Source organism: Rousettus aegyptiacus, unplaced genomic scaffold, assembly GCF_014176215.1.
Source record: "Rousettus aegyptiacus isolate mRouAeg1 unplaced genomic scaffold, mRouAeg1.p scaffold_m13_p_7, whole genome shotgun sequence".
Taxonomy (NCBI): domain Eukaryota; kingdom Metazoa; phylum Chordata; class Mammalia; order Chiroptera; family Pteropodidae; genus Rousettus; species Rousettus aegyptiacus.
Window position 1 is genome coordinate 82640344 of NW_023416310.1, and position 20366 is coordinate 82660709.

Sequence of the window (20366 nt, forward strand, 5' to 3'; positions counted from 1 at the left end):
CAGGAAGTATAGTGAGACAGTTTCTGTCTTAAAGAGCTTAACACTCGCAAGGACAATTCATAATTAGAATGTTCTTCAGGATTTTATATTTCCGAAATGCCAGGATGTATGTTCTCGGGAGGAAACGGTGGAGGAAACAAGGCTGCCAGTTGAAGCAACCAGAAGGCTTTGTGCCAGAGGACGGAGGGAGGGGGAGAGGCTCGATCCCGGCCGCATTAGGGTAAATCAAGAAGACACTGGTGGTGGCCTTCCAGGCTGGGGGCCTAACAGCAGTGTGGCCACAGGCTGGGTACAGTGCAGAGATAGAAGAAGAGATGACGGCGAGGAGGTGGTGATCCCCGCCCCTACCTGATTTAGCTGTCGTGTGAGGAAAGAGGCACTTTAGGCAGCCAGAGGCAGAAAAGATTTGAGGGACACCTGGTAGCAAATCTGCTTTGTCCTCACGATAAGCATGTTTTAATGTCTACCAAGTTGAAGAGTCTGGGATGGCAGATACTTTTACTGTTAAATAAGTTAGAGTTCTTCTTCCAGAATGTTGATAAAAGCCCCAACTATAAAAGGGTAATAACGTGGCCGAATCTTCCCTTGCCAGAGAATCCGGGCAGAGAATTCTCGAGCAGCTGCATGTCTTGTTTGGGAACCAGGAATTCAAAAGAAACGGCCAATATTTTCTGCATCTTATCCTACTCAACTTCTTCCCTCAGTTTTCTGAGTTCTTAGCCACATAAATTGGCTCTTTATAATACCGAGGAAGCCTTCCTGATAGTTTTGGCTGCAGTGCCTCTGCTAGGGTCCCCCAGAGCCTCTTCTGCATGCCCCATCCGAGCCCTCATCACACTGTATGGCGATTGTGTCTGTGTCAGACACCCCTGTCACCATAGCATTTGAGGTGAGCACGTGAAATATGTGTTTTTATTACGTCCACCATTCAGTCCCCAGAGTCTTGCATAGTAACAGGCACATAGCTATGTGATTAGTATTAAATGTAGATCAGTTTTCCTAAAGCAGAGGGTGGTGGGTGTGATATAATAAGTTGGAGTCAGAACTTGGAGCCCATGAGGCCTGACAGAAGGTCGGGTTTTGATCAGAATTTTGCCGAAAGAATAAGAAAATAATAAGCATCGAACCGTACTGCCCGTTCCCTTCTCGGCAGAGCCTTTGATGGGGATGAATGGAATAAAATTAGCAAAATCATTGGCGTGATGATAACCAGAATCTCCTCATGCTGAGAGCTGAGAGGTAACAGGGGCGTTCTCTGCTCTTGGCCTCCCCGCCTTTCAGATCACTTGCTTTCCTGCTGAGGACAGAGTAAGTAATGCTCAAACCTGGCTGGCCCCAGGGTCCTCCCAGAGATGAGATCTCTGTGGGAGAAGGGAGGGAGGGAGCAGAACAGCCGATTCCAGTCCTTCGGAAGCAGGTGAGCAGCCTCGTTTAGGGGACACTGAGATTAGGAGCCTGAGTCTGGGCTGTGAAATCAGATCTCCTCTGGTTTGAAGCCATACTCTCCCACTTCCTAATCCAGTGGCCACTTCCTAATCGAGTGGACGCTCAGTTAAGGGGAGAGGTGGTTATTACCTTCTGTGATGATTGTCATTTTTGCACTAGAGAGAACACCTTTGGCAAGAAAACAGAAGGAAATACCTACCAAAAAGACCCACACTAGTACCAGAGAGCTCAGAAAGGGTCATTTTTTAATTGATATCCTTTCTATGCTCTTTAGTTCTGTATTATTTTGTTAAAAGATAAAAGGTAGACAAGCGAACCAGAATGTTTTCAATTCACTCCATCAATGCATTGGGCAGGATAATTAACTCTAAATGCACAACAGGTAGACCTTGAACTCTGGTTTAATGGGTAAAATTTGCTTTTCCCTCATATCATTGTACAATTTGGGTTGGGAGACCATTTTTCAACCTGCAGCTAAGCCGTCCTCTAATGTCTCCAAGGTCACTGAGGCAGGTGACAAGAAATGGAGAAGACAGGCCAGCTCTTAGCTGCCTCAGCCTGGTAGTGGCACCCGTCACCGCCACTCATACTCCATTGGCCAGCACTAGTTACAAGGGCCCAACCCAAATGCAAGGGATTCTGGGAATATAGAGCAGCACATGGATATTTGGTGGATACTAACTCTCTCTGCCACAGCCACTTTCTTTCTAAACAATATTGGCGAGACCACCTACCTTCTTTGAGCCTCAGTTTCTCCAACTCTGAAATGGACCTATTCCTACTCTAGGGAGCTTTGTATGTAAAGAGCTTAGCATGTTACCTTGCAGGTAGATGCTATTTAGTATCATGTTATGTACATTAGCAAGGACCAGGGAGGGTTCTGGGGCTGCCAGCAGCAGCAGCAGGCTCTAACTTCGGAAACTATGGGATTTACTGGAAGGACTTGGGGAAACTTTTAGAAGCTAAGTGAAGACCAAAGAATGAACCAGACTGTAAGACACTCAACAGGGACTCCACAGTAGAAGCACAGGAAACTATTCGTCTTGGTGCCTGCCCCTTGGCAAACGAAGGGCTGGTCCCCTTCCTCCCAAGGCTTCACACAGGGAGGAAATAGTTCTTTGGAAGGAAGTCTGGGTGCTGTTGCTTGAAGAGAAAGAATGGAGCCTGAGTAGCCACAATTAATAAATGTCCATTCACTATATCAGGAATATGACGTATACAAACAAAAATAGACCCACCCACGACAACTAGAGCAAGCTGTGTGGAGGGAAGCAGTCCGTGGCCAGAGCATGGACTCTGAGATGCCCTCAGGGAGTAACGCTTTCTAACCTTCTTCTTTGCCTCTTTAGTACAACGATGCCCCATCCGCTTACCTCAATGTCACAATATGGCCACTTTGTGTCTGGCAGGAGGAACAAGGAGAGTGTGGTACCACCAGACCTTCGTTCCATCCCACTGGGCAAAATCGTAGCACATGGCTAATCCTACCTGCAAAGAACCTAGGAAGTTCCTTTAGTTTCTTTTCTTTTCTTTCTTTATTTCTTTTTCTTTTTTTCAATACCCTTTGGTAGATTTAAGCAAAGAAGTTGAACGTGGAAGTATGGTTCTGCTCACATGCAGTGTCTAGCAAATATCCATAGTTTACTGTCAATGTTCATAAACCACTGTCCTGTCACAAGAGGGAGAGGGGGAAGAAATACCAACTAGTCTGAACCCGAAGAACTCCTTCCACTGGCTCTTCCTTGCAAGGTGCTTATGATGGGTATGAAAATTGCTCCTTGGGGTCTGCAGAACCCCTTCCTGGCCTGGGAGAACCTGAGTAGCATTGAATGTGGAGTGTGAACTGGTTGATCGACATTTTCCTAGAGGCTGCTTCTGGATGACTCTGTGTGGTTTGAAGCTCCCCGTGTAGTGAAAGGTCTTGGCACAACCCACTTCTATGATCACACATTAACAAGACATGTAGGAGGAGAATATTTTAAAACGTTAATGTGCCTCCCATAGTGCCCAATCCATGCTAAATTCCCTCGGAACCTACTTTTCTCAGCTTCCGGTATTCAAAATCTTAAATCTAAATCTAAAAGCCGGAGACTGACACAGTTCCAGACAACAGCTACCCCTGACATAATAGCAGTAAAAAGGAGGGGCAGAGGAAGTGGGAGAAGGACTAGGTAAGTCTCCCAGGAGAGTTATAAGCCCTCGGGTGAATAAAATTACCCCATTTCTTTTTAAACCTCTCCCCACCTCACCTCTCACCCAGATACTTTTTTTCGCTCCAGTGAAAACAAGTAGGCTTAAGAAAGATGCCTGAGTGTAAACACTTATGCTTGTTAATATTTTATAAAAGAGCTCAGTTTATCATCCATTTAATACATTCAAATTTTACTGAAATGCCGACAATGTGCTACATGCCGGAGTTGGAGCTTTAAATACATAAGAAGAATGCTAGTTAATGTTTAGGGAGTGCTCATTGAGCTTCGGGCTCTGTGCCAGTGCTTTATTTGAATGATCATCTTTACTCATTGCAAAACCCCCTCCATGTACTAGGTACATGTACTTGTTTTACAAATGAGGAAATTGAAGACCCCGGCAAGTTATGACATACGTCAAATAACATAGCTTCAAGTGGTAGAGATGGAAGTCAGACGTACTGTCTTAATCACTAGGCTATGCAGATGTCTAATTATCTCAGCAGCCCTGTGGGACACAGACGGTCTCACCTCATCCCTCAGGACTCCACACAAGGAGCTTGGCGACTTGCCCAAAGCCAACAGCAGAGCTATTAAATGACAGAGCTGGAATTGACCCCAGACCCATCTGAATCTTAAATGCAAAGCCAGGCCCTCCCACAAGGCTCTTTGCCAATGTTGGAACATATCTAGTGGGTTAATTCTCTGTCCATAACTCCTCAAGATTCATGTACACAGGATAATCTATCTGGTAGTCAAGAACGGATTCTGGAACCAAACTGGCTCTCTAAGCTTCCGCTTACTTGTCTGTAAAATGGAACTAATTTATAGGTTTCATAAGCACTTGATATAAAGCCCAGTGCAGAGTTAGCATGCGATCACTTGTTATTTTTCTTCTAGTGTGTTTGAATTTCATCTGTTTACTAGTTCATTGTATGTCCTTAAGGAATCGCCTCCTCTCTCTGGGCCTCAATGTCCCCATTTGTGAATAGAAGGAAGTTGTCCCGATATCCTCCTAGTTGCCTTCTAGCTGTCATTCCTTGCTTCTCACGTTTTACAGTCAGGCGCCAGGTGAAGCCACACTGGCTTGTGTGGGACCTAAGGGAAGTGTTAAGTCTCCACGGAAATATGTACGTGGCTGATGTGGGCACCAGAACGGCCAACAGCCCCCAAGTTCTTAGGATCATAATAACTGTCATTTGCAGAGTGCTTGCTATGTGCCAACCTCTCTTCAGAAGATTATAGATACATTATCGTATGCAATTCAAGAACCTACTCATTGCTACTCTTGCTGATGTTGGGAAAATATATGTTTTGCCTAAAAATATATATTGCAAGATGGGCAGACAGGCTTGACAAGGTATCACATTAGCTAGAATATGTGTGTGTGTGTGTCACCCACATTAGCTGCAATGTATATTTTAACTTATATACACATATACACATGCATATATATATAGTGAGAGAGAGAGAGGGCAGGAGGAGGGAGGGGGATGGGGAGAGAAGCTAACGTGATTACCTCGTCCAGACTGTCTGCCCATCTTGCACATATAGATTGTGAAGACCCAGAATGGGCAAAGCTACTATGTATTGAATAACGAGTGAGTCCCAGGCGTTGTCATAAGCATTTCATATAGGCGACCTCATCAACTTCCCACATTAGCTCTATTGTGTAGGTCTTGCTAACCTGTAGGTAAATACATGAGGCTCAAAGAGATTAAATAGCTTGTTCAGATAGGAAGCAGGAAGCCTGCCAGGCAATCCAGAACCTTTAAGGCATTAATGACCATTTGTAGAACTTACTATAGCTTCTGAACTTAAGCCCTGAATAGTTTAAAAAAAAAAAAAAAAACAGTGGGAAGTTTCCTGATTCTGGGGAAGAGCACAGGAGTGATGTCCAAGGCACTTAGTCCTTCGAGCCTTTAATGACAACAGCTGCCAGGTGAGGCTACCCCATGGGTGTTCTGTCCTCCTCATATCACCAGGAAGACGTTGACCATGTCACTAGTCAGAAAGAGGCAGGTCCAGGGAGCTGGGCCCCTCGAGCCTGCTGCAGCCCCACTGACCTTGGGAGCCCGTGGAGCTGTGGCTTACGGGCACCAGCACACCTGTTGTGATACCTGCCGGGCACAGCCTGGCTGCAGCTTCATCAAGCAGGTGACAGAGGTTCCTTAAATGATGACTGGGGTTGTTCTACAGAAAGCTAAAAGGGAAGGCAAAAAGGGAATTAAATTTTCATCAAGGCTCATGTAATATTTCATTTGCAGTGGACCGTCAAATGGTTAGGTGTTTAGCATTGTGTGCAACAGGAAAGAGCAGATTCATGTTATTGCAAGTTTTCCATTTCCTGAGAAGAGGTTTTCTGGTTCTGGACCCTTGGAGGCTCTGTGGAGCCCACACGCGATGCAGACAAGAAAATGAGTTTGGGCCTGTGAGGGCCTGTCTGCCAAGGCCTGCTGGAACCACAGCGCTCTGTGTTCTGGGTGGCGAGCTGAGGGCCTCGTGTGAGACATCTCCAAGGCCCAGTGCCTGCCACCACCTCAGTCTCAGGGCCGAGCTTCTCTGAGACCCGGTCCGGCGACCTAGAAACTTCAAGACGGCAGACCGGGTTCTGGCCTTGGGTCTGACATAAACAAGCTACACACATAGCCGTGAGCAAATTGGCCTGAGCCTCAGCCTTCCTGTCTATAAGTTCTGAACCTAATGTTTGGACGAGATGCTGTCTTAAGAATCCTTTTTCTTTAGCATGTCACATGGCAAATAAAAGCTCTTAGCCATTTGCAGCTGCTGTTAATATTGTGACTCATATTATTAGTTTTGGGGCAAAGGTAGTAGATCTGCTTAGTTCTAGGTTGGTAGGATGGGTTCGATTTCCCTCTTGAATTGAGCATTGCCTCCCATGGACGCTGATCGCCTGTCCTCATACGCACCTATCAAAAGGGGACTGACCCTCCTTCCTGCACACAAAAGGTGTCCCTGCTAATTGCTGGTGACAAACTTTTGAAGCTTATACAGTGGGTTCTTTTAATCATCTGGTTCTGTGTTCTTGTTTCTCCGTCACTTATTAGTCAACACGTCTTTGTAGTAACAATGTCCTTTCCCATCTCTCAAACTCTTCCAAATGATTAACCAGTCAGTTCTGTAATCACCTAATACACGCCAGGGTCTTCTGACAGGTCCTGTCGGGGGAACACGGGCACTGTCATCAAGGAGTCCGTGGCTATTTGGGAAAAGAAAAGACGCCCCCATTTTTTTTCTCTGTCACCTTGAGTTCTTGCCCTGTTATTACGTTTTTCTTTCTCTATCACGAACTGCATTCCTTACCCCCAGAGCAGACTTCTAAACCATGTTCCACACTGCCGTTCCTTATCTCCTCAAATCCCAGCGTGTCTCCACTACAGGGAACTTCCATCCCACTCACTCCCACCCACGCATTTGCCACGATCCCTCGTGTCGCGGAGTGTTTGACAGTGAGGGCATCGTTAGGGTCCCCGAAGTCGGTTGAAAGTGGTGAATTTATTTCTCTAAGGTCACGTGGCAAATCAGTCACAAGGCCAGCTAGGAAATAGAATGCCAAGGCTCACTCGGTCAATGCTACTCAGCACTCCAGCTCACAAGAATATGTTTGGAGTTCTTAGCCTGTATCTGAGGTATTACTGAAGCAATGAGACTTGTCTCTTTTTTATGATGAAACTTGGTCATTTTTTCCTAGAATTTCACCTCGCACATAAAAGAAGCAAAAGATTTCTATTAAACATTTTACTTTGAATTTCCACTACGTAAACAATAATGTGCTTATTTTTAGTTAGTTCTTTCATTAAACCTTTTGTACATAATCTCATACATTCACTCCTTCAAGAATTAGTGAAGCTGGTGCATTTTGGAGCCTTCCCAACACACGTGGGCTTTGGTCTTGGTTCTGTTACTCACCAGCCATGTGACCTTGGGCAAGTTCATGGAACATTTTCTTCATCAGCAGAACATGAGCCCTTTGTTCAAAGCAGGGGTCCCCAACCCCTGGGCCGCAGACCAGTACTGGTCCATGGCCTGTTAGGAACCAGGCTGCATAGCAGGAGGTGAGCGGCAGGCAAGCAAGGGAAGCTTCGTCTGTATCTGCAGCCGCTCCCCAGTGCTGGCATCACCGCACCTCAGCTCCACCTCATCATCAAGCATTAGAGTCTCATAGCAACACCGGTGCCAAAAAGGTTGGGGACCGCTGCTTTAAAGGACTACGTCATATGGTTGTTGAGAAAATTGAGTGAGGTGGAATCTGTAAAACATGATATTTTATTGATAATAGGAGCTCAATAACCTGTCAGAATCAAGTTCAACAACTTATTGGTCTCCCACTGTGAGCAAGACCTGTTGGGGGTCTAGAAAAGGCTGAGCCAGCTAAAATATACCTTGTGTATTTCCTTTCCGGTGTTACTGTTTTGTTGACAGTTTATCGACTGCTGCTTCTCTATAAACTGGGAGAGACAAGACTTTGCCTTTTCATTACTAAATTCTCCAGCACTCAGCCCAGTGTTTGGAACCAAGTAGACACTCTATTTTTAACTGAACAAATGAATCCTAGCTACTGGGGATACCCTGAGAAACAAAACAATCCACAACCTAATGGGGAAGCATAAGGGCCTTCAGGCTAAATTATTAAAACCCTTGTGTTTCTGTTGATACTATTAATTTTCAACCTAGAGCAAATAATAACAGATTTCATAGGGTAAGTATAAAACGAAGTGCCAAGCCCAGAAGAGGAGAGGAAAATGTAGTTGGAGTGAGGAAGATGTGGGGAATCTGAGATAGAAGGCGGAATATGGAAGTCCACAGCGTTTACAAAGCATTCCCAGGACAGAGCCCCTCTTCCAGGTTAGCCGTGGTCAGTCTTAGGAAGAAAGCCCCATTCTGAACTGAGAACCCAGTTTTGCTTTAGACATGTCTTGATTTGCACCTCTGATATTTTTCTGTAATCTTGGAACAACCATGTTATGTCATTTTCCTGGGAGAGAAGACCTGCCAATCACTAGGAAAATCTAAGATTATAAGGGGAAAAATATATATATATACTTCCCCTCCAAAAGGATTTATACTTTTCAAAGAGTGCTTCGGTACTTTTTTTCAATGATGTGATACATGTCCATCACAAATATTTAAGTAAATACAGATGAGCAAAGGAAGAATATAAATCTCACCCATCTCATGATGTACATGACCACCAGTAGATTTTGGCGTATATGTTTCTAGTTTATTGTATACATATATACCGATCATAGAGTATCTAGTTATTGAATGTTTTTAATGCTTTATAGTATGCAGTAGTCATTTTCCATGTTATTTAATATATACCAGCACATTATTTTTTAAAACATATAATACTTCACCCGATGAAGGCATCACACACATTATTAATACCTATGTAAAGGGAAAAGAAGATGAAAATTTGGGGAAATTGTGAAAGGGACTGTGTCTGGAAGTTAAGCGCTCAGCTGTTGGAGGTGTTTCAGGTTCAAATCCTGACTCTGCCTTCACCAGAGGCAGGATATGATAAGCCCCTGAACTCTCACAGCATCATTATCCTCATCTGTAAAATCACAGTACTGACAGGAGCTGTCCCCGGTGGTGGTTTTAAGAATTAAAATAAAGAACATGATTAGCCCTACAGTGTTCAACAAATGTTAATTTATTTTCATGTTGAAAGAGGAAATAGAACAAGAAAAACGAGAAAGGAGGAATGTAAGCAGAGGAAAAGGGAAGATAGAAAAAGGAAAGCTTTGGGGGAGGAGATGCCTTCACAGACTAGAGGTTAGTCAGTAGTCGAGGGCAGGCCGCCAGGTGGAGGCAGCCTCAGGAGAGGCGGGGTCGAGTGATGGCAGGTTTTCTGCGAGAGCTGCTGGTTTGCGTGTCCGAGCTCCTTGCTGCTTTAGGAAAAAAAACGAATACAACAATAACAACATAGCCGTCTGCTTCTTGTCCTGGCTGTAAGCTTCCCACCGAGGGCACAGTGAGAGCTCTGCTCCCCCAGGGAGGGATGTCCCCTTGAGCACAGAGGTGGGACGTGGGCCGCCCTAAGCAAGCTGTTCTTTCTCATGTCTGCAAAAAGGACCTCACTGGTGTCCCATTCCAGAATTCCCAGAGTAGAATAAACAGGATCTATTATCTCTCCCCTCCGGAACAGAATCTAAGCTCACCAGCCAGAGAAAAATCATAACTGCCTTGTGGTAATTGCTGTTATTTTCTGTATACTTCTGTTATTGCTTTAACAGCTTTAGCGAGATATAATTGCTATACAACAAACTGCATATGTTTAAAATGTACGGTTAAGGTTGTGACCTATCGTGCACCTGTGAAACCATCAGAGACAGCCTAACAAATATACCCATCACCCCACGCTTCTCCTGGCCCTATATAGTTTATCCCACCACGACCCCAGCCCCAGAAGCCTTTTACAGGATGGCATCTGTACTCCCTTTCCATCTTATTTTCAATAATTAGACAAATCGATGTTATCGAATCACTGTGCTTTCTTTTCTCTGAGAGGGTGCTCACAATATTTTTTTTTGCCACATCCCACTAAAAACTGTGACTCCCACCTCTACTTTCTAAGCCACTTCTGGAAAGACAGCTGTATCCCAGCATATTCCTTACTGCAAATGCAAACACTCTTACTAACGCTTCTGATTTCCCCGTGGAATTGGAAGCAAGGCTCATTGGAGATGATTTGGGCACCAGGATTGAGGAGGAATCATGGCTTCCTTCATTCAGCGCAGGGGAGGTTCCACTGTAGGCAGCTCTGTGCGTGCAGGGGAGGGCTGCACGGACCAGGCTCCCTGACTCACGAAGCTCACAGTTTACAAAGACGGACTGACCATATCTGGGCAGACAAACAACCGTTTATGAAGGAAGACGAAAAGCATACAGTGCTAAAAATTGTTTTTGTTTTCCTTGTACATGTAAAGCAAAAAGAATGGCCTGTCTGAATGGAAGCTGTTAACTAAGCTGATAGCAGTTCCTTCTTACCCAAAAGTTGGAGGAGGCCTGGGCAACAAGGCTGGGTGATCAGCAGATGCTAAGTACCTGAGGCAGGAAGGAAATTGGGGCCTCAAGGGAGCAGCAGGCCAGCAGGGCTGGAGCGTGAAAGAAATGGAGAAAGGCCTGAGAAGGCAGCTGAAGGACCTGGAATGTCTTTAGGTTTTATTGTAAAGGCAATGAGAAGCCATAGGAGGGTCTCAGTCAGAGAAATGGCACGTTCGATTCATTAAAGATGGCGACTTCTCACTAAAAGTTACAAGTGAAGAAAATGTTAATTTTCTGATTAAAACAAATAATTAAGAATAGTCACGAAAATAATTATAATAAGGAATTCTCTCTATACTAAGGCACCTTAGCTCAGAATAACAAAATGACTGTTTTACATGTATTATTCCTATTTTACGGATGAGAAAATTGGTTAAATAATTTTACGAAGTTTACAAAACCTCGAGACTAGCTTAACTAAGTAAATTACTAGGGCCAAGGGAAACATCTCTTGTTGTCAAGACTGTTCTGCAATTTTCTACCATAAGGACACATTCAAACCTGCGTCCCAACCTTGGTGGAGGCTACTGCCTTCTAGAAAGAAAACAGGACACACATAGAAAGGAAGAGGTAATAGAGAAAAATCACTGGGGGTAAAGAACTTGGGCCAGTGGCACTCTGGGAAAAGGGACAGAGAGCCCACAACGGTCACCCAGAGTATGTGCAAGGTTACTCTCCCCTTGGCAAAGTGACATGAGCTGCAAGTCAAGGAAAGTGGACAATTCTGGCAACATGGGATCTTTGGCAAAAAGAAACTTCAGCACTGTACAAACCATACCTATTTTCATACACAAAAGGCCTCAAAACGTGAAGAAATTTGTAAAAGAATCATCATAGCTCCACTTCTCAAAGGGTTAAAAATAACCTTAATGTCCATCAAATGATGGACAGATATGTGACATATTCATGCAATGGAATGTTATTTTGTGATAAAACAAAATGAATTTCTGATACACGCCACATTGCAAATGAATCTCAGAAACACATTAAGTGAAGGAAGCTCGACATAAAAGGTCACATGTTGTGTGATTCCATTTACATTAAACACTCAGAACAGGCAAATCTGTTGAGGGAGAAGGCAGCTTCGCGGTTGCCAGGGGCCGGGAGGGAGGCGGGAAGGGGGCGGCTGCTTGATAGGAATGGGTTTTCCCTTTGGAGCGGGGGAAATGTCGGAACTAGACAAAGGTGGTGGTTGCACAGCATTGAGAGTGTATTAAATGTCACCGCGTACTCTGAAATCATTAACCTTATGTACCTTGTACCTCGATAAATTCAGTCGAGTCCTAGGGAGCACTTGGAGTCCCCAGGTGAGGAGACCTTGACAGTCCATAAAGAGAATCTCTAGATAATCTTCATTCATTCTGTATATATCTATGAGACACATCTATTATGTCAAGTTTTAGGCTGAGCCTAGTAACACATGGTCTCTGCCTTTATGGTGTTTACATCTTAGTGGGGGAAACAGATGTTAATTAAGTAATCGCAGGAATGTAAATTATAAATGAGATGAGTTCCCTGAAGGGCAGGCTCCATGGTGCCAACAAGGGGTCAGGGAAGTCTTTGCTGATGAAGTGGCAATTGAAGACTCCTCTGAAGGAATTTACTAGGGGAAGGAAGGCACTTTGAAGTGGGAGAGGCCCAGGGAGCAAACAGCACATGTCAAGGCCCAGGGACAGATTTCATGGTCGTGGTCAGGATCAGAAGGAAAGGTTACTTATCTGGGTCGTAAATGCGAGACAACATCCAGTGTAAGATGAACCCGGAGAGACAGCGTGGGCCAGCTCATGCAGACCCCTGTTGGCTACATTCAGAATTTGGGCAGGAAGACTCTGTAGAGCAGCCGCCACCCCAGACACACACGCCGTGTCTCTCCATTGCCAGCCTTACATTTTCCGTCCTCATAGCTCTGATCACCCCGACATGTCTTTATTTCCCGTGTGTCTCCCACGACTTACACGTGAGCTCCCTAAAGGGAACGGGCTGTCTGCTCATTGATGGGACCTAAGTGCACAGCATGTGCTGGGTGCTGGAGGCTTGTTGAATCGATTCGTGGGTTTGGATTTTGAAGACACCACTCGTTCTGCAGTGTGAAGGCCGGATTGGTTCGGGGTGAGAGGAGAGGCAGGCAAGGCAGCCAGCTGTTCAGTTCTGGAGTAGAAGCGTTGGGCTTGGGTTCACTCTCCCGAAGGCCCCTGTGTGCACTGTACCACCTGCGGGTGGCCAGCAGCTGGTTCTTCTGCAAAAGGCAGGTCTGGCCTTGAAGAATGAGACCTTCTCAGCTGAGCACTCCGCCCCCTTGCTTCAGAGTGCCCTTGCAAGAGGTGAAGGAGTCAGAGGTCAAAGGGTAGGTGAACATTCACATAGTGAGGAATGTTGGAAGGCCGCAGTCATCTGCTGGGGACAGGTTGTTGGGACAGCCCCGGGTGAGGCTGCCGAAGAGCTGAAGCGTGTCCCGGCCCTCTTTTCTGCCACCGTCTCTCTGGTTCTCAGTCATATTAAGGAAGTGAACAGTGAATGTGGTCTAAATATGTAATTTGTCCCCACCCTACTTTTTCCTACTACTGTGGCAATAGCAACTTATATTTATTTATTCGAGCTGTTGCGACAAAAGGTTACTGTGTTGCGAGTGTTAGGACAAACTATACTGTGAATTCAATACCACTTTTAATAGGATTCGTATTTCATTATTCCCAGAAACAGCTACACCTCAAAAACAGTATTTATGTGTACAGAAAACCTGATATTCAATCTAGACATGATATCCAGCACTCACAGGTTCGCAGACCTCTGACACCCATTTCGTGGCCTCATGAATGAGGAACCACTGGAATGAAAAAAACAAACAAACAAACAAATAATGATCCTAAGAACAAAGAAAAACAAAACAATTTATAGGAGAGAGATGGAATGGCTTCATAGCCTGCATCGAGACCGGGCTGCTTGCTTCTGCCTCCTCCCCTCCGCTTCCTGATTCCAGACAGGCGATGGTACCTAGCACCCTGTCCTCCTGGGAGAAAGCTCCTCCCAGATGCTTTCACCAGCGTGCAAATTGTTTCTAGAATGGCTCACGAAATGAAGAAAGTTCAAAGCAGCTGCCTGAGCGTTGAGAGAATTCTGTTGGCTGCTTAATGACGTTGCTCGGAAGCCAGTCTTCTGTGTCTCGCAAGCAGAGAGGGCCAAGTCTGGCGTTTGGTGTCGCCCTCTCTCTCGGTCTCTAATGCTCTCATGTTTTCCTAACCGGGTCCTTTGTCAGAGGCACTGATTTTCCTTTTCCCAAGTGCATTAATTTCTCAGTATTAATACATCTCTCTTGCCCTCTTAATGAGGTGCCACTTCTCACATAGTCACAGTAGCGTGGTCCATACTCCTGGGCCACGAAGGCCACTTCACATACGCAGAGGCCAGGCCTGTGCTGACTGCATGCGTGGGCAGCGTGCGGGCCATTACCGAGTGTGAGTCACAAGACTCCTTCACCCACGGCCTTTATTCACTACATTAAACACATATTTGAGTGACTACTACATTCCAGGTGCTACTCTAGGTGCCAGGAATTTTTTCAGAGACCGAAAGACAAAAATCTCTGCTCTTCAGCAGAAATAATATCATAAGTTAGCAGTTAATAAGCACCTAGTAGGAAAAAGGAAAGAGTAGGGGGGTAGAGGCTGGGAGTGCTCAAGAATGACAGTGGGGTGGGGTGTGTTTACAAATAGGGTGTTGAGAAGTTGACCCTTAACAGGGACTTGTGTCGGGAAAGGGCCATACAGATCTCTGAGGGAAAAGAAGTACAGACCTTGGGGACAGTGGGTGACAGACTCAGAGGGTGCTTAACCAGTGTGTCCAGAGAATAGCAATGAGGTCAGTGTGGCTGAAGTTACAGGAGTGAGGAGGTCATAGCAAAGTCGAGGGCAGAGGATTAATGGGGCAGACTGAGCGAGATGTCGGGGATCCCTGTAAGGACTTGGGCTCTTCCTCAGAGTAAAATGAGGGCCACCGCGAGTTTTGATCAGAGGAACAATGAGATCTCACTTGTGTTTTATTCATTACTTGCTTATATTTCTATTCAAGCAATAGCTTTACCACCTACTGAAAACCCATGCCTCAGTCAATCACGTTAGAGCTCGCACAGTGCCTTTTCTAATTCTTTTACCCATTCTACCCTTATCAGCTGGCATTCCTCTGTGAAGCAGAACTTTCTCACATCAGCCCTGGCTGCTTGATTGTTCAGGAATACATTTCCTGCTGGAGAAGAAAAACAAATGCTTAGGTCATTCCCTTTAATGGCAAATTTTCAATGAAAGCTTTTTATATGTATATAAATAGCCACCTGAAATTGAGACAAATGTGCCTACTGCTTTAGAAGGACGCTCCCGTTGTCTCCCTTCCGCGATGGAGATGAAATTCCAGCAGGCGGCCGTTCCTTGAGTTAGCCATCAGTCTTTTGGTCGGTGCACTGTGATACCAGAAGGACAGAACATTAATAACTCTTTCTTACTCTTGTTGGTCAGATGAGCTGACCGTTGTGTCCAGGTCCTACGGAGCAGCATAGTGCCATGTTTCTGCTCAACGATTTAATAATCTACTTAAATTCAAATGGCTCTGTGAAATTTGTGCCCAGATGATCTTTACCACCTCGATTTTTTTCCTGTCTCCCTACAGACACGCACACACGTGCGTGCGCACACATGCACACACACACACTTTCACACCCCTACATACCTACATTCTGGACATTTTTATAGCCCCTCTAAAATACCCCCAAATCTACTCTTTTCTTTGCCATCTCTAGATTTTTGTCTATTAACGTTTTTGTATAATGTTTTATAATAAAGACTTAGTGTCATTTTCCCCCTGATTTTGTTTCTAATTATCCCCCGGGACATCCTTCTCCAGAGTTAGCCATACTTGTCGAATTTCATCCTTCAAAACCTCTATCAAATGCTCCTTCCCCGATCCCCACCCTCAGCAACCCCCAAAGCTGAAGTCAATCCCTCTCTCCCTGTGCACCCACATCTCTTTGCCTTAACCCTCTCATTTTGTTTCTCATGTTCTCAGCTGTATAAAAAGTACTCATGTTCATAGCTTATCTGAGACACAGAATTATAAATATCTTGACATGCGAAGCTGTTGCACTGATTTTTTTCATTTCTCCCCGTGTTTAAAAGTAGTGTCTGGTTCATGGTGAGTCCTGGAAGAGAATTTACACAGCAGCTGTAGTAATTTTCAAATTTCTACTTTCATTCACGCATTTAACCGATAGATACTGAGCACCTATTGTGTCTCAAACAATGGATACCACGGAGAATGCAAAAGTGAATGAAGAAGTAGACCCTGCCTTCTGGGAGAGTCCAATTGAGAAGGAGAGCGAGGGCATGTGTGTAAATTACTGGACTACAAAGGAAGAAGCGCTAAAAGCTAGAGTCGGGGACTATCGTTAAATTCACTTTATCGTTTCTCTTTGCTCCGCCACTGATATTTTCTCCAACAATCTATAAATCATCCCATTTATTGGGATGAAACAACTTTTACAAGGCCACCAGGGGTTTTCTCCTGTCCCCAGAAAAACTTTTAATGCCATGCTAATGCCCTTCCGGAGCAGAGAACAAAGATATATCATGTTTTTTCCCTCATTAATTCTGGCTGGGTTCCCACTCCAATGGGATTTTGTAACTTTCTCCCAACAACCAAGACTTTCATCTTTATGATTCCTATAAATCAGAAATCAGTACAGTTAATCTTGAGGTTAACCAAGGTGACCGTGAGCTCCAACCCCCTCTGACTCACCTGAAAGTCCTTTCTGGGTCTGTTGTTTACTCTGTGTTATCAGGCAGCCCTGCAAACACATCTGGAGAGATAACAAGACACTCACTAAAAAGCTGCTTTTTGTCCTCTAATTTCCTGCCCGTTCAGACTTGATGCCCCCATCTGGGCCATGCAGGGTGCTACTTTTCTCGTTAGACTCACAGTGTGCTCCTTGCGTCATCTTTCCTTATTAAAACAGGAGCCCTGAAAACAATCAGCTCTGCGACTCTCAGTTCGTCTGCTTGCTTATTCATTCACTTATGTATTCATTTATTCAACAAATACTGATTAATCACCTCCCTGTTTATATACTCTGCCTGTTCCCAAAAGGATCAGAGGTGGCTTGTGGGATCAAACATAATGCGAAACAGGGAACTCGGGGATGAAAACGAAAGGAGAAACCGTGCCGCCGTCTCCAAAGGTGTTTGGAGGTTAGCCCTCGCTCTATTCCAGCAGAAGAGATATGTCAGATTTCTGGGGGTTTGCTTTCTACCCAACGAAAACATGCATATTTGTGTGCAGAGTATAAATTTTTCTCATAACTCAATATATTTATTGAGCATCTAGTGCAGTGCTTTGTTCTTGTATGCAAATGCCTTCATAAAAAAATGAAAGAAAGAATTCACTGGTTCCCAAATTTGACTCATCTGCATGCCACCTTCCAAATTTTTGCTTAACTACATGACCGTTTTTATTCATTTTTTAAATTAACTTTCTGATTTATTCTTTCGAAAAAATTGTCCCTTCCATAAATGGAATATTTATATTGATTGCCATAACTAGAAAGTATTCATAAAATAAATATAATTTAAAAAGGGCATTTCATTTCACCCAAACAACCTAAAACTCTGAGCTGTGGTATCTTCCTTTGTTTTGCAAAGAAGGTTAGAAAGAGCTAAGATTTAAAATCACTCTGGCATCAAATCGAGATAGATAGCCACTTCTTTTGATTATATGAATACAAAAAGAAACTAAAAAAGAAAAATCTCATTATAGACATCAGTGGTCTATTACTACTTTTACTTCTATTACTACTACATTATCTCACACTGCCCAAGACCCTTTTGCATATCCTTCCCCTACCTTAGGAAACACTGATCAATTAGAAGCTGAAATTTGTGGAATAGAGTTTTTTTTTTTTCTACCTGGAAGATATGAAAGCTCTTAGTTGCGAGTGGGGGGAGCACTTACAGGCAGACAGTTGGAGAACCTCTGTCTGTCGTTCCTGACGTAATTGCATAGATGGTGTTCGTACGCTGCATGGACACCAAAAATTAAGGCAGACCCTGGCAATCAGAAACAAAACTGTCCTGTTAACATGATATACAGATGACAAAGTGAAAGAGATGGGAAATGAGAGAAGTGAGGAAGTAACAGTAAGAAATGGGGTCTGGTGACTATTGAGAAGTGGTCGAATGGAGAGACATTCTGGAGATATGTTTAAAAGCATTTTGGAAGTCTTTCCCAAGGCCGTTTGGGTGCACAAGCATCTCTAGCAGATGCGTGGTGCCTGGGCTCTTCTTCCTATGGAGGCCGAATCTGAGATACCCTCCCGTCTGATACCATTGCCTCCGCCATGCTATTCAGGATTGGCATCAGGAGAACATCTTAGTGGATGACTCAAATACTCAAGTTTATTAAAAACGTCACCCTGTGGTGGTACCCAGAGTCTGCCGCTTTCTGATCAAAGTCCCAGGCGACACTTTATATACCATTATTTATGCTCGGGGACTGAATGACACCTCTGCTCCAGCCTCTGACCAAATCATGACGTCAAAGATGACACCTAACCATAGGTGCCCAAGTTATCAGAAAATATACCCTTCATTACCTTTTTTCTGTATCTTTCATAATTGAAGAACATTTAAAGGTAATAAAAATAAGGCATAGGCTCATTTGGGCTCTCATTGAGAGCAAATGAGTAAGACTTTGGAGTTCGTGGGCCTTAGGCACACTTGTACAAAAGGAGAGCTGGAGGAGTCTTAGAACATTCTAAGAGGGGTTCTCATTCCAATCTGTATACCTGTGGCAACTGCATGTGGGTCTACTGCCAACTTAGGTACAACAATTCAGTTTGATTTAAAAGGGTTGGAGGTTGGTCAGTTCATCAACAAGTATTTATTGACTTCTTACTAAAAGCTTAGGATGGTGATATAAAGAACATGCAAGATGTGAGGTATAATTCCTACAGAAAAGTTACTTTAATTTTAGTTGGCGAGAATACTAATGTGACAGCTTATGTCGCAAACAGTCTGTAATTAGGAGTTAAATTGTATTTATGATTAGAAAGAATCCAAAAGAAAGTAGATCAAGAAAATAAAGAATATAGAAAATATTTACATAATATTATGTAAAAAATAGTGAATACAGAAAAATATAGAAAATAAAAGAAGTAAAGAAAATAAAGAAGTTTCTTGGAGAAAATGTAAAAAATAGGTATCTCTAACAATAAAAATCAGCATTCAATTTTACAAACTTATGCGTGTTGCCCATTCTGTGCTATTGGTGCTACAGCTGGTGCTATTTCTGCTCTTTATTTCATTAGTCACATGTAAATTAATTTATTACGACTGTCATAACAATGATTAATCTTTATTTAGAGCTCAAAGAGTATCACACACTCTACGTGCATTAGCTGTGGGTTTGGCGATGGGCCTGTCCCCATGTACAAGTGAGGTCACTAAGACTTAAAGAGGTGAAGTAACTTGGCTAACTTGCAGCTAGTAAGAAATCAGGATTTCAGCTCAGCACCGTTTAATCTAAAAGCCCAGGCTCCTAACCATGACACCACTTCTTTGGCCTCATCTTACAGTGACAGTTTATTAACTAAGTATTTAGACTCCATTTAAGTCTTTGATGTTGTAGAAACCTCATTTTGCCAGATTCCACAATATTTCCATGATTAAATTCTCAGAGCCATAATAACCAAACTTCATATGAACTGAAATTAAAAAAGAACTCAGACTGACTCATGCCTCCCACCACAGTGTTAGGGTGCGGATTGTGTGCTGCGAGATCCACAAAGAGCGAGGGTAAGCCACTTGGGGAATTGTGGCATTAAAAACCTCTAACACTAGAAACCAAAGATATGGAACAGTTGAGAGTAGTTTCTCTTTTAATTGAGACTTCATGACATAAGTGGCACTGATAGTCTGTGGTGATAAGAGGCGGTGACAGTGGCCTTGGCTCAAATCAAGCTAACAGTTATTCATAGACTCTCTATGTGCAAAGGAGGGTAATGAGCATTTATTAAATGCCAGATGCTCTTGACTAGGAATATAAACTATTCCATATATTAAGAGTATGTATGAAAGCAGTTATCCTAATGTAAACTACAGTGAATCAATTTTTTTCTTCCATCTCCAGAAATGACATTTTTCTTTATATTTGTCATTACAGATACTGACACAAGTTATTTAGAAGAAAAACAACACCAATTCCAGAGTTCGTATTCCTGTGTTTGGTAAGTTTCTGTTCTAAGTTATTGTCTTCCATGAGGTGACATTTTAAAATGATTATAATATGTATTTGTTGTTTGTGCCTGTTTGGAGTCCCTGACTTCCTTCTGATTAGATAACATTGTGAGTAATACATTCCAGAGGTTAGAAGAGATGACCTTGCCACAGAGTGTGTACATGAGCTTGTGAATCAGAGTGTGCATCCCTGTGGCAGAAGTGATTGGTCCAGAGATGAGCACTCAATCAAAGTGAACCAATCAGAGGCTTTCCTGGGACTTCGGCAAAATAAAATTTGTCAGGAAAGACTTTCCATTGAGGCTTTCAGGTTGAATCAGTATGTGTGTCTGGAGTTACTGATGGCCATCTGGCCCACAATTTGGAGAAACCCCATCTCAAACATGCG

At 43.7% G+C, this 20366-nt stretch overlaps 1 protein-coding gene across 1 annotated transcript in view; it reads left to right on the forward strand.

Moving 5' to 3' along the window:
* The window catches only part of ATP10B (ATPase phospholipid transporting 10B (putative)), a 234197-nt gene that overhangs the window by 18211 nt on the left and 195620 nt on the right, over positions 1 to 20366 (forward strand). Inside the window, exon 2 of the mRNA XM_036224184.1 lies at positions 19905 to 19968. The gene's annotated coding sequence lies outside the window, so the exon portion shown is untranslated. The remainder of the gene's footprint in view (positions 1 to 19904; positions 19969 to 20366) is intronic.